Raw genomic sequence first — 14,205 nt, 5'->3', positions numbered from 1 at the left:
TCCACCTTCACACCCGACACTTCAGTGCTCTTCCCGTCACTGTATTTAACTCTGCTCTTTTGCCGAGGCTTTTAAAGGTCTCTGTAGAAACCGTGACCTTCTTTTACTGTGATACCCTTGACTGTGCTTGTAAGAATGACTGGTTTATGCATACGGTTTGACTTTAGCTTGTTATTGTTTGAGTAAATAAGGCGTAACCTGTGCAGGTACTGGAGAGCGGAGTGGCTGGCATTCTAGCCACTGTTGAAAGGTGCCAGCGTAATATGACATAAATACCTGCTCTTGCAAGTCAAAAAACCAGGAGGTCGTCTTTTGCCTTTTTACAGTCAATCCAGATCAAGAATAGCACTAACCAGAACTTACTTAAGGGTTTTTTAAATATTTGGGATCATTCAGTTAAATCATTAACAATGTGTTGAAAGTTGAGATGATCTTATATAGGAGAAAAACTTTAGAGGAATGTCAGACTTGACTGCTGCAAAGGAAAAGTCTAAAAAGCTTGCGCTGGTTCCCTGGACTCTTTGTAGGTGTGTTCACAGCCTAGTGTTTGCCTTCTCTGGAGTACAGATTTCCATGCGATGTCAATAAACATTCATAGCCAACTCTGCATAGTGTCTTATCGTCAGATACTCACATTTGGCAAGTTACATTTCAGAGAAGAACACTAGTATTTCAAACACGCAAGCAAGAACAGGTAAGGTGCATGCAGTAGGCCCCATAACCCTGTTTCAAACTATTTTGTAAGCCTTCAGCTTTCGAGCAAAAGCTGGAAGTGCTGGCCTGTTACTGCAGCTGCTTCTCCTGACATCTGCAGTAGCTCTTGCTTTACTATTTACATAGCAAAACCAAGCGGTCTGCTTCCTACAAACTGAATTACGCCCATGGGTGCCGCAGCAGCACTGTTCCTGTCTGTGGTGAGACACGTACAATGCAAGTGAACGTAGGTGCCGCACATCCTTTCTAATGCAAGGGCGGGCCGCGAACAGCGACTGCATGAGACAGCAGCCTGGCCTTGGTTTTGTACCGGTAACATCCAGGCTTCTCTGGGACTACACTGCAGCAACTGCATGTGCTTTTACTAGGCAGGGGGAGATGAAGTGCCTTGATAGCCAGGGGCTTGGGGGAGTTTGAAATACCTGTGTTCTGTACAGGAAAAACTTTATTTGTGCCTCAAAACGCATCGGGTGTCACCAAGTATAAATCTGTACCACTTTGTATTGATGTGAGGCCACAACAATCCACATTCCCTTATTTCATTATGTATTTAGAAATAACCCCTTTCTACCACTTGAGCTAGGAGCGGGTTGCTGGGTCGCTTTACTGTGGCACATTTCAATTATCAGAAGGGAACTAGTTTAGTTAGGTCAGTCCAACAACACGCAGCGTAAGCCTTAATTTTTAGGTGCAAGCTAGCTGGGATGAGCTGGGCTTACCAGTTTGTCACCCTCATTTAATTGAAAGGTTTTATTTCTAAACCAGTGCAATAGTAAACATCCCTTTAGATTCAACCAGATGTATGTCTGCTTGAGCTTACGCCAGTAGGAAATGTGCCTAAATACACTCAAATAAAGTGCTGCCACAGCAAATGAACCCATTTCCTTGTCATTTTTTACATGATTTACAATACTGTGGATTGTGCGCGTAGGAAAGCTCTTGGGGTTTGTATTCACCAGCAGTGATGGCTCACCTTGGAGCAGCTGTAGCGGTTTCTGTCCCTTACGCTGTCCCCTCTGCCTTTTTTCAGAGAGCAGATCAGCTGCTCTTGTAGCAGCTGTTGAACCACAAGTCTCAGCTCAGTGTGGTAAGGTAAAGCCGTTCCAATTTCAGGTTACCTTAATACCCCGAGCTGCAAACTGTGGCAGTCACTGTGCAAACAGCTGAGCCCTCCTGCAGCAGGACTGCAAGTCCAAGAGGGACAGGCAGGCAGCAGGGAAAGAAACCATCACAGCTGTCCCAAAGCGAGCCTCCTGCTCCGAAATTTGAGCCCTAGGAGCTTGCCTACAGCCAAAGTTGCACCAGTTATTGTAACTCACTAACACAGACTGTTGTGTGCCCACCTTGAGTCAGGTTATCAACGCACTGCTCCAGCTGGATCACCCTCCATGGGAGCAGCCTGGGAACCCAGCGCCCACCCCTGTGACTCGGACCCATCTCTGCTTTGCGGGGGCTCCCACTCCACACCAGCACAACCTTTGGGAGCCAAAAGCTGAGCTACTGCCCCTGTTCAGCGGTGCGATGGCTGCTCACCGGGGGAACCCAGCAGCCCCTCGTGTGCTAGACACAGCTTCACCTGCGGAAGATGCCATCCTCACTGCTTCTGAGGCAGGCAGGGGGAGCGAGGGACGATGGGGAATTAACGCAGTGCTCTCCTCAGATAACCTTCCCAGCACCTGCTCGTTTCATTCCAGGCATTTTGTAACTAGAACCCTCCCTGCACGAGTTATTAGTCCAACCCGCCGCTGGCGCACCAGACAATTGGGATCAGAGCTAAATCTGGGGTATCCGCAGGGAACCGGCTCCTGCTTTGTACGTCCTGGCTGGTCCAACAAGGGCAGCTGAAAGTCAGCGCTGAAAAATCCTCCACTTGTAATCGTGCATTTGGTCTAGAAATTAAGCAGTAAAGCACAACAGAAAGTGTGGATCCCGGGGCCTGTTAACGCCCTTCCACTGTACTGTGTTTCCCAGTCTGCGCTATCTGATGAATCCTCTCCAGACCCTGGGGCAGTGCGAGCTCTCGCTCTCACTTGTATGTCAGAGGGTGGCGGGGGCAGAAAGGCAGTGCTGGGCATGCTGCTTTGCCCTCCCCCGGCTGCCCCTGTGGACTGCCCCAGCACCCCAGATTCGGCTGACTCAGGGGGAGCGGTGAGTCAGAGGGGAGGATGCTATTTTGAAAAGACAGAAGGGACTGACATAAGTGAACAACAGGAGCTGGTTTGAAACTCTTGGCACTCGACTCCTGTTCAGCCCACCACCGCTTGGCAGCCAAGCCAGGCAACGAGACCCCTGGGGGTGCTCCTGACAGAAGTGACAAACCCAGCCAGGTCTTCGAGCACACTGTCACTATCCTTAACTTGTCATTAAAAACATAAAAAATCAAACTTGCCCATTTTTCATTACTATGAATTACCCCAGGTAATTTACAGACTTACGGGCCCCGTGTGTTTCTAGACTCTAATCCCAGGGTTTTTTAATGTATTTTATGTTACTTTACTAATTTGATCTGGATTATGAAGTAGTTCAGGGGACTCTCAGTGGGACTTCTATGTGCTAAATCCATTTCTGTAATCTTGGACTGCCTTCTTTTTGCCCTCATCTTGTGACCAGTGATATCGTTACTCCACTGACCTTGAAGAGAAACAGCTTTTCTCTTTCCAGGTATCGCAGCTGCTGATCTGGCTCTGAGTCTGCAGCGATGACGGATACACATACAGCACTGGGCTGGCTTCCTGCTGAGCATCCAGCCTAATGCACTGCATGGCACAAAGGAAATGTAATTCATCAGACTTGGTCTTCTCAATGTAAGAAAGAGTCATATCCCTCAAAGACCGAATGCTTCCCACTGCCCCCGACTACCTGGAATAGCTGTGGCTACTCAGCGCTTTGGAGAACTAGATCTAAAATTAACAAAGATAATTTCCCTGCAAGAAATAGCACCTTGGCCTGGACATGGGACACATCGGGGGGAGTCTGAAACAGAAAGGCTAAAATTGGCTCCAGTCTGGGATTCTGCTGAATGGGCTAACACAGGTCTGACCAACACATGCAGGATATCGGCACTGTTGGAAACCTCTGGCCGAGATCATCCCAAACTGCAGGACGTACCCCAGCAGCCACATAAAGGTTACTTCTAGTACTCGGTAGCAGCTCCTGCCTGCATGGGACTGAGTGGCCCATCTTCACTGTCACTAGTGACCATCTGATCGAGGCAGAGGTAGGCGATGGGTTGGAAACAGCTCTCCAACCGGTGGGACAAGGTGCTGGGTTTCTAGCAAGGGTTTGTGCTGAACAGCAATGGTAGCCCACAGACCTCCACAGCAGTGTTTGTGGTATCAACGCTGGCCTAAATTTAAATAGACAAAAATAAAGACACATTGGAGAGCAGCCTAGGAACAGAAAGCGTGCACAGTCCTTGACAGGGCAGTAAAGATGTAGGACTTTCATCCGTCGAGCGTGCAGGGCTCATGCCTCCCTCGCTGCAGTGCCCTGATTTCAGCCGCACGTTGCATTCCCGCAGCCCAGCAGCAGCAGGGCATTGAAACAGCTACCAAAAATGGAGGGGAGCGGAGGGAGGAGATGATGTACCTGGAGAAGGACAGGCTGATTTAACACCCCTCCCTGCTGCCAAATACTCCGTGGGCTCCGTAGTCATCACCCAAAATAGAGCCATAGTCTGTGCCTCCTCCAAGAGACAGTCCCTGCTGGAAACGTGTCAGGGCATTGCTGGGGCAGCAACTTACAGCGCAGGGAGCCACCTCGGGAGCTGCTGACACTGCACCCCACTGTACCTGTCTCCTTTCCCTTTCCCCCACCACTCAAGCTGCCTGTTGATGCTTGCTATAGCCTGGGAACCTGACACCGGGCTCAACCCAGTGAGGAAGGTAGGCAGGGTTTGGGCAGAAAGGAGGAAAGGTCCTGCATTAACCTTGGGGTGCAAGTCAGAAAACCACCACACATAGCTGTCATCTAATGCCCAAGACACCTTGACACAAGGGGTCCCTCCCAGTCCAGCCCCAGCCTGGCAGAGGCTGAGTGAGCAGCTCTGGGGCAGCCCCTGCGGCAGCCTGATCTCTCCAGGACCGGCCGCGCTGCCCTGGGAGCCCTCTTGTACTTCCCAATGCAAAGACACATCCTCCCCATGGAGAGCAGCTCATCCTGGGTAACCACCTCCTCCTTCAATTATTTGCTGCCAGGGTCCCTCCCGAAACATGAGCTGCTTCAACTTGCCCTAGACTCAGCCTCCAGCAGTGCCTGAACAAGACCGGTCACGCAAAACCCCTGCTCCAGACACCCCACGACAGCACGGGAGCTTCACCCCTTGTGCGCTTTAATCACGAAGCAGCCACGTGGCCGGTTTCTTGGGTTTTCCCACATTCTCCATCACCTTGGGACACCCTCGGTGGGGCTTCCAGGCCTCAAAACCTTTGCAGCAAACTCACTGCAGGCTGCCACAGCTCTGCCCCAGCTGTCCCCTCGCAGGTCACACGCAGTCACTGGGTGGCACTGTGCCCCTGCCTGTTCAGCCACCCAGCTCCATCCTTGTCCTCCGCTTGGGGTGTCCGGGAGGAACCTCCAGCTGGGGGCAAGGGGCCAAGGCTGTCCTCGCCAAAGTGCACCCATGCGTGGCAGCCAGCCCCGCTCAGCTGCAGCCGCGGTGGAAGCAGACGGGGAACCCCTGGGAGCCCGCAGGGAGGTGACCCCCAGCTCCCAAACCACGGGCTCCCGCTGCCTCCCCACCAGGCTCTCCTTCCCCACTATGGTTACATTTTCATTACCATGGTAAAAGAAGATCAACTGCATCTTTACAATATCCCCCTCCATAAAACTAATAGGCCAGGCAATTGGTACGGCCCTGTGAAGTACTTTATAGTCTGGACTCAAGGAGTCAGCGCTGCAGCTCACAGGCCGTCCCAACCCCAAATCCCAGGAATCTCAGTATTATTTCTCCTCGCCATCCCCCCTTTCGGGCTGGGAGCAGTGTGAGGATGAGCATGGCGCCCCGCCGCCTGCCCACCTTCACTTGGGCCCATCTCGCGGCACAAGGCTGCTAGGAGCATCCGTAGGGATCAGGGTTTCTTCTTTCCAGGGCACCGTGCCACAGCTCTGCCCCGATTCCAGGAGCTTTTACAGCATCAGGGTGAGTCAAGGGCCAAGACGCTGGAGCCAGCTCTGGGCCAGGGCAGAGGCCAGGGAGGTTTCTTTGTAAACACTTCGCTGTTTGCTTCATTTGCAATTGAAAGCCAGAGGCCGGGCTCACGCTCGGGAGGAGGAGACAGCCCTTCTTGACATGATGATGGCAAAACCCGCTCAGCTCTGTAAAAGTCCCTTCCCTCCACATTGACGCCCCGTGTTTGTTTGGGAAGCTGGAGGTGATACATTTGGTGTAACCTGGAGCCCCATTTCGCAGGGTACCTGGTGGGGTTTGAGGGATTGGTTTTGCTTCGCACGTTGCTGGGACCCGGCAGATCTCGGTGGCGCACTCCAAATGTACATCAGCCTGAAACCGGTCCTGGCTCCAGCAGTGGCTGGGTGTACGACCTTGGGGAAAGCGATAACCAAACGGAGCAGCGGCTGCCTACCTTCCTTCTTCCTGATGTGTAAAAGCAGCCTGAGAAAAGTTTCCTTTAATTGCTCCCCCCACATTAGACCTTCCAGGGAAAATTAGCACAAATGCCACATCAGTGGCACCGAGGGAACAGACCCTGAACGAGTCGGAAGGGGGTTAATTAGTTTGTTGAAATCCTTCTCTCTTTAGTTGACACCTATAGCTCCAAGACCTGACAAACAGTTGGGAAAAAGGTTGTCTTTGCTGAAAATCAATGCTCTTTAGAGGTAAGAGCTAAAGATCCTCCACGGAGTATACCGTTGGGAAATAAAATGGAGGAGACTGTTCCTCTGCCATTAGGGTAGAAGACAAATGGGAGATGGGAAAGCAAAAGGTTTCCAGGTCTCCATAAAAGTCAGAAGGGAGACAAAGAGCCCATTTCTCCCCTCTGTGGTTTACTGTCTTTAATCTCTCTTTGCCTTAGTGTCCCCACCTGCCCCGCAGGACAGAGTCACGTTTAGACGTGCTGAAAAGCTTAACTAGCATTTGCAAAAATGATTCAAGATCCCCAGACACCGACTGCCAGAGACACGCAAAGTGTAACTGCTCATCCCTTTGGAGGATGATCTGCTCCTCAGCGCTGGAGCTGCCGGCGGACAGGGTCTCTGCTCCCGGACATGCCGGGCAGGTAACACAAGCGTGCTAGGCAGAGGGAGCAACATCAGGAATCCCCACAGCCCCTTACAAACAGTTTCCTCCTTAGATTATTTAATATTAGACTGTATTCACTCCAGAGAATTTTGTAAAACAACTCCCAGTCCCGCTGCAGCTGCCCCGAGCACTGCAGCGCTGGTAACCCGCAGCAGAGCTGGTCTATGCCCACAGCGAGACGTGGCCCTGCCAGCAATTCTGCTATCTCCACCACCATTTTAGCATTGTAACAGGATGGGAGGGTTAAAACACAACGCTGCAGCTGAGTGACTGCCATGGGAAGCACTTTGGGACTAAAATTTCCTCAACTCTCTGGTTTTACAGTTGGGACTAACTTCATTTGGACTCCACATCAGAGCTCCGTGCTGCCCCGTGGGGGACAGAAGGGAGCACAGCTCCAGCTCCATAACCCAAAAGTCTCCTCCTTTAATCCAAGGACAAGATTTCTTTGCTGGGCACACGATGAGCTGCCCTCCCTACCTTCTATACTGTCCGCTGACATTTGTATTTCAAACTAATTGCCACTACATCATCTGATCCTGCCCAGCTGTCCAAAAAAACCAACACCCTGAGTACCGCTGGGACCTCTTTGTCAGCGGCTGTGAACTCATCTCCATCCAGCACCAGGATGGATTGAACAAACTGAGGCAGTATTTTATTGCTGAAGCATAAAACATGGGAATAAACAAGCACTGAAGTGCTACTGATCATTAAAACCAGATGGGAGCCCATTTACTGCCTCCAACAGCGAGGTGCCACCGCTGCTCCGCTGAGGCCCCATTGAAATAGGAAACCCATCACACCATCTGGGAGGTGCTGGATGGCAGCGGCTACATGCAGCCCCTGCAATTCAGGCCTGGATTTATCTGTACTGTCCTCTCACCACCACCCCGGGGATAACCAAGGAGCGACAGAGTTTTAGTCCTGGCTCCAGAAGTACAGTCACTCCTGTAAGGTTGTGCCTACGTGAAAATGCTCCAGTGGGGACAAGCAGCCTGTCCAGGGCCAGTCCCACTGTCCAGGGGAGGTGGGATGAGGAGAATCACAGGCCAAATTGTCCACACACGGAGCAGGGACTCGGTTGCATTTCAGCAGTATTTGTTCAAACGTACGTCAGAGAACCATCACAGGTTCTCTGCATGCACAGGTCACCCCTGTGCACTTCAGCTCCTGGATGGTGGATTATCCAAAGCAGCTCAGGTCCGACCTTATTTCCTTGCTGACCAGTGCTGTCTGGCACGAGAAGCTAAGTACCACGGTGGGAAGAAGCCAGGGGCTATTTCCTCTCCTTCCTAATCACTGCACCCACCGCAGATAAATGTGCAGCAAGAGCATTCCCAAAGTCTGGAGTACTGGAAACTGGCCTTCAGAAATAGCTCCATCCTGAGCACCCCAAGCTGCAAGCTGAGCTCAACCCCCTGCCTAGACTGAAGCTTTGCACCTCTGTCTTCAAGACCCATCTTCCCGTGGCAGGGAGCCCTCTCAGCAGCCCAAAACTGGAATGCTGCATGGGGCCAGGGGTGGGCTGCCCCTGCGAGCCAGAGAGGAGATGCAAATGGAGCAGGAGACTACTGAAGAAGCAGAGACAGACAGATGCTTTTACACTTCAAAGGAAACAGGGCCCTGTGAGGCTTTCAGGAATACGCACAAATCGATAGACTCCTTTTAAACACCAAGCACATTTGCTCAAGTGTGAGGCAATTAATCCCTGAGGATGGAGGCAGGACAGGGCCATTAACAGACATACGGGCAGGATGAAGTGAGGGATGAGAAACACGCGGCATGGCTCCACACGAGACTGCCAGCCCAGCCTGATGAGTTGGAAACCTTGCCGTCCTGGCCTAGCGTTCTCATCCGTGATTTTCAAAATGCCCTTGTGTCCCCAGGGGCTCTACAGGGAGCACCTTAGTATCATTTAGCCTATGTCAGTGCAATGCTCAGCGTATCCCTTTGGTGTACAGGGAGGTTTTGATCATATCCCTTCCACTGCTCAGTTGCTCACTGCTTTTATCCCTGGAGAATGATGACTGGGGATGCCCCGAAGGACACGGGAGGGCTGACTTACGCTTGCTGAATCTGCAGCAATACTCATTTCCCCCTCACCTGCATGCTGCTGGGTGGTGCCCGAGCTGCTCTGGACATCTCTGTCTCCGCAGAGCCCCTTCTAGATGGTAAAACAGAGCCAAAACAGATTGTGGGCAAGCAGAGGGCTCGCTGCTCAGCACGAACAGAGCCAGCATGGGGACAGACCCCACGGTGCAACAGAAATCAGGGCTGACTCACCCCCTTCTACTCTGCACCATCATTTCCACGCAGATCTACTCTTAACCCACGGCCTCCCAGGTGCTGGTGCTTTCCAACTCTACAGACGGGAGCTGGAGGAGTGACGGTGCCAGCATGCAGGAGGTCTCTCCTGTGAACAGCTGCTGTTTTACGTGTACAGTCTTATTTTTCAATGAGAGGCAGAGATACCAAAACTGAGCAATGTTTTATGCCTGTCTGCATGGCTGATGGCATGCCTGTCCTGTATCGCTAGCTACCCATGCCCACTCTCCTTTATGGAGGCACAAAATTTTTCCTCTTCAGTAAAAATAGGAGAGGAAGAAATAAAAATCTCAGCATGTCCCCAAAGAACTGCAGGAGATGGAAATTAAATCCATCCATTACACTCACCAAGCAGGGCGCTGTCTGGGCAGGAACATTGTAGTCGTACACCTGCACATTCAAAGAAAAAAATGGAGTATCACAGAAGTGTCAGAGGCAATCCAGCACCCTACAGCAAAGTACTTCATGTCATAAAACAAACTCACATGACTTGGAAAAACAAAAAAGGAACAACGCTAAATCAAGCTGAGCAGCAACACTGTTCCTCACGGCTGCAGCGCCTCTCCTCACCCCTGCGTTGAAGGATTGCTTCACCCTTGGTTAAAATTTTGTCTGATGCTGCTGCTCAGGCCCAGGTCTCGAGAACACTTCAGCATATTTTCTGGGCAGCGCACACCGCGTGCTGCAGGGAGCACGGGCTCCAGAGGAGAAACGCTTTCTCAACTTGCTTCATTTTGTCCTGTGAGCCCGCAAGCAGCTGCGTTACCTCTCCCTGGGTTTCTCCTGCTCAGATTTGCTGTAATGTCTAGAAGCCACATTTAAACCTTACTACCTCTCTGCAAAGCACAACAGCGAAACCAGCTTACCTGGAGTTGCCGGGAGCCAGGCCAGGAGCGCGCCTGCTTCTCGCAGCCGGGGGAACCGAGAATCGAGCCCTAGAGAAACAGGCAGAAACAGGCACCCCACAGAGCCGCAACAGAACAGCAGCGAAGTTGTGCCTCCGAGCACCGCAGGAGCCCAGCCAGCCTCTGGGTGGGCTTTGGGGCAGGCGTCACTCAGGGCAGAGAGGGAAAGTGCGACAGACCACCCCCTCCCCATGCTTTGGGGAAAACCCTTTGTCCTCCCTTCTCAGCTGGCCCTGGACAGTTTTACCCCCTCTCTCTTTGCTCTCGGCCATTTACAAAGTAAGTTCAGGCTGAGGGTGGGGAAGCAGGTAAGTGAAGACACCTGCACCCCACACATTTGGCCACTGATGAGCGGGGAGAGGGGGGCTGGCAGCTGCCTGCAGCTCCCGGGCAGGAGGTATTTGGCTTTGTGCCGGTCCAGCCCCGCACGGCGGGTGACGGCTGCTGTTTGTTGTTGTCAGCCAAATGCTGCATCCCCCCTGCTAAGAGGCTCCGTATGGGATCCCAACCTGGGGCTTGTGAATTAAGTGGCTTTTAAGCTCTGCAATAAAAAAACCCATTTGACTTGAAGAATGTTATTATTCCTGGAAGGGGGTTTGCGCTGCTTTCTTGGATTTGCTTAAGGTGACACAGTACGTACACTGACCAAGGAAATGCACAGCAGGAGTCTCCTGGGAGGCTCACCAAGGACCAAACGACAGACACCCCCGCACTGGGCAGTCAGGTCAACCCAGAAGGAAACAACAAGCCCGGCTCAGCCCAGCTGTCTAGCTACAAGGAGATTCAAGTGCCCCAGCCCACCTGGGCAGGGAAACACTGCTCCCCAGCATGTCCCTGTGCCTCCCCGGAGGCAAGGAGCCTCCCTGGGCCCCCACTGAGCCCCCGCAGGGACAGGCAGACCCTGCTCCACACCATGCACATGAGGACTCGCTGCCGATGCCCCATACCGCAGAAGGTGCCAGTGAGCAGTGCTCCCTCCGGGCTCGGCCGGGCCAAGGAGGCCAATCTGATGGCACCAGACAGCTAGTTTGGTTTTCACCAGCTGAGCAAATCTCTCTCCCTCCAGCTCCGGGAAATCAGATAAGCTCTTACTGAAACCAGCTGGTAGCTTCTTCCGCAGAGCCAGAGGGTGACCGAGTGGGTACAAGCGCAGAGGCCACATCCTGGGCCAGGTGAGAGGGGACCCTGCACCCCTAGGAGGACTTGCCGTATCTTTTGCGAGGCGTGGGGAGAGGTGGGCACTTTGCTGTGCTGCAGGGAAGCACCATCACAGGTGCCTCTCCCGAGCCTGCAGCTGCTCACCGGGATGCGACTGTCTGTGGAAGAACTGCAGCATTGGCAAGAAAGCATTTTTCTGCCATTCCCATCTGCATTGAAGCAGTGTCAGACAAGGCTTAAGGCTGCAAAAACCAATAGGAGAAACCAAAATAAATCAGGATCTTTACTTCCCACAGGAAATTTACCTAGACCTCATTTATAGTCCATTTGCTCTCATCCTTATGTAACTCCTCTGCAGGAGAGGAACAGAAAACACAGAGAAAATAAACAATTTGCTGCAAAGAATTAGTGCAAGAGACTGAGTCACATCTAGCGATGCAAGCAGATAACCTGGGGCTCACTGAATACGCTGCACAGAACAATGAACTCTGAGATAAACAGCATGTGTCATGCATGTACAAACTGGCCCCAGGTAACGTGACTAAAGTGGAGCCACTGGTGTGCTTGAGAGAGATGCACAAAGAACACACTTTCGAGTTTATTTTATTGCTCTTAACGGCCTGCCTTCCGCATGTCTCATTTCCTTTTATTGAAGCTGTCAGAGAGGCATTACATTATCTCACATGCGTGCAAAAACAGCGTTTCGGTTGAGCTCATACAGACTTTTAAATGCCACAGCTGAAGAAAACAAGACAGTGGGAACTGCAAAGGGAGGAGGCAGCAGCAGAGTCCAGAGCACACACCTATGGGCAAAATTTCCAAAGGCTTCACAAACCAGCCAAGCCGCAGTCTCTAACCAGAGACAGGCGAGTGAGGGAAGTAAAGGTACTTTTCTAATAAGCTGGATGATTCACTGAAGAAGGGCAAGGAGTCCTGCTGCAACAGAAGGCTGATGAGTAATTAGTGGCTTGTCCTGGGCACAAGGCTCAGTCTTTTACCCTGGTGCAGAGCCGCCTGCCAAACCAGCTCTACTGATAGGCCCACGAGGCAGCAGCGCTTGCAAAGCTATTCTGAACGTTTGAAAAAAAGAACATTACACCCGTATTTGCACAGGGGCTTCCCTGTGCTGCCCAGTTCTCCCCAGTTCCTCATACTCACCACAGCATGGTTTTCATCCTCATTAGCACCCTGTGATGGAGGGAAGTACAGCCCAACTTCAAAGATAAAGGAACCGATCTAACCAAGTTGCCTGCGAGGGGGTGCATTACTTTCTCTTTTCTTGTTAGCGTGGCCCTGGCAGCGATAACAGCAGGGTACCAGGAGTACTGCCTCCGCTCCAGAGACCTTGCAGAAAGTACCACCCCCAGGGTCCCCACACGTGGGGCTCAAGGCACCAAACTCCCTAGCCAGCCTTCTCATCCAAGATGTGGAAAACAGCGGTGGCAAAATCAACTACTAATGGTCAGAGACAGAATATTTTCCTCATCCACAGAGGACAGTCCTTTACAGCTGACCAGCCTTCACGCAGCCGGCATTTGGACAGCAGGAAATCACAATATTCTGGGGTTAAAAACAATCTCCTCCACATTTTTTTCCCCCACCCAGATTTCTTTTTAGTGAGGCACTTGCATCCACATGCGTGTCATGCACAGCAGGTATAAACCACTACTGGCCAGGGTGCTATGAGAGGAGAGGCTAATAGGGTATTATCTACATATACTGTGGTGGAGTCTGACCTTTATTTAAACGTTGCACATCTCACGCCCATCCTGTGAAGCCGAGGGGAAGTACTTGGGTGCTCTGTACGTATCATAATTGTGGTACAAAAGCAGTTAGAAATACACTATTTAAATAAGGAAGTAGTCATTGTAGTTGAGTTTCACAAATTTGTAGGGCTACTTTTCAGTCATTTTAACAATAATAAACACGGCTCAACACGTCTATGCTATGCACATGCACAGTGCTGACCTGGTACCCGAACAGACCAGCGCACAGCCTTTCCCGGTGTACCTGCACACGGGTCCTGATGCACCGGTGGTCGCAAACCCGCCCAGGTCTGCTCATAGACAACATCTTGCCACACACAAGCACGCAAACGCACAGAGAAAACCATCTGGCATACAGGCTAAATGACACACCTCACTGCCTACTGATGGCTGCAGGCCACGCAGCAGTTTATTTAAAGTGTTACAAGAAAACATTCCCTAAATAACACCTAGGAACATGTCTATCCTCTTTGAGAAGCAAAGAGCCTATCTCAAACAAGACCCCATTGCCAGGGCCATTCCACCACTTAGGCAAACAGGGATGCTTCCCCCTTCTAACACGAAGATAAAAAGAAATCCTCTTTGCAAGGCAGCGTGCAGGCTGCTCACTGGCAGAACAGCTCCTCCCCACGATGGGACCACAGAAGTAAGGGAAGTGAAACTGCTCTGATAACTAAACATGGAAGCAGATCCCTACAGACTCCCAAACAGTGGCAAGATGACTTCACTGACCAGCCTGGGCGGTGCTGAGCTCACCAGCAATGCAGCACGCGGCCCAGGGTCTACAGGGTATTAATTAAAAGTATATGCCCGATGAACAACGCCAGGCTGGTGAGAACTGTCTATTGACAAAGCTTGCTCAGAGCCTAGCGCGGTAACCACAACTATAAATTATATTCTCCAGGGGTGGCAGGCGAGGGAAGAAGGAAGAAGTTCACAGTGAAAGATTTCCTTTCCCTTGAAAGGAAGAGGTTGGAGTGACGCAGCCAGCACTGCTGTTCGTGGCCCTGTTTCTGACAACCACAGGCTTTTGGAAACCCCCAAAGCAGCCCCCCACATTCTGTGAACAACCTCCCTC

The sequence above is a fragment of the Aptenodytes forsteri genome, unplaced genomic scaffold, assembly GCF_000699145.1.
Source record: "Aptenodytes forsteri isolate BGI_AS27 unplaced genomic scaffold, ASM69914v1 Scaffold323, whole genome shotgun sequence".
NCBI classification, from domain to species: domain Eukaryota; kingdom Metazoa; phylum Chordata; class Aves; order Sphenisciformes; family Spheniscidae; genus Aptenodytes; species Aptenodytes forsteri.
This window is presented reverse-complemented; position numbering follows the sequence as displayed.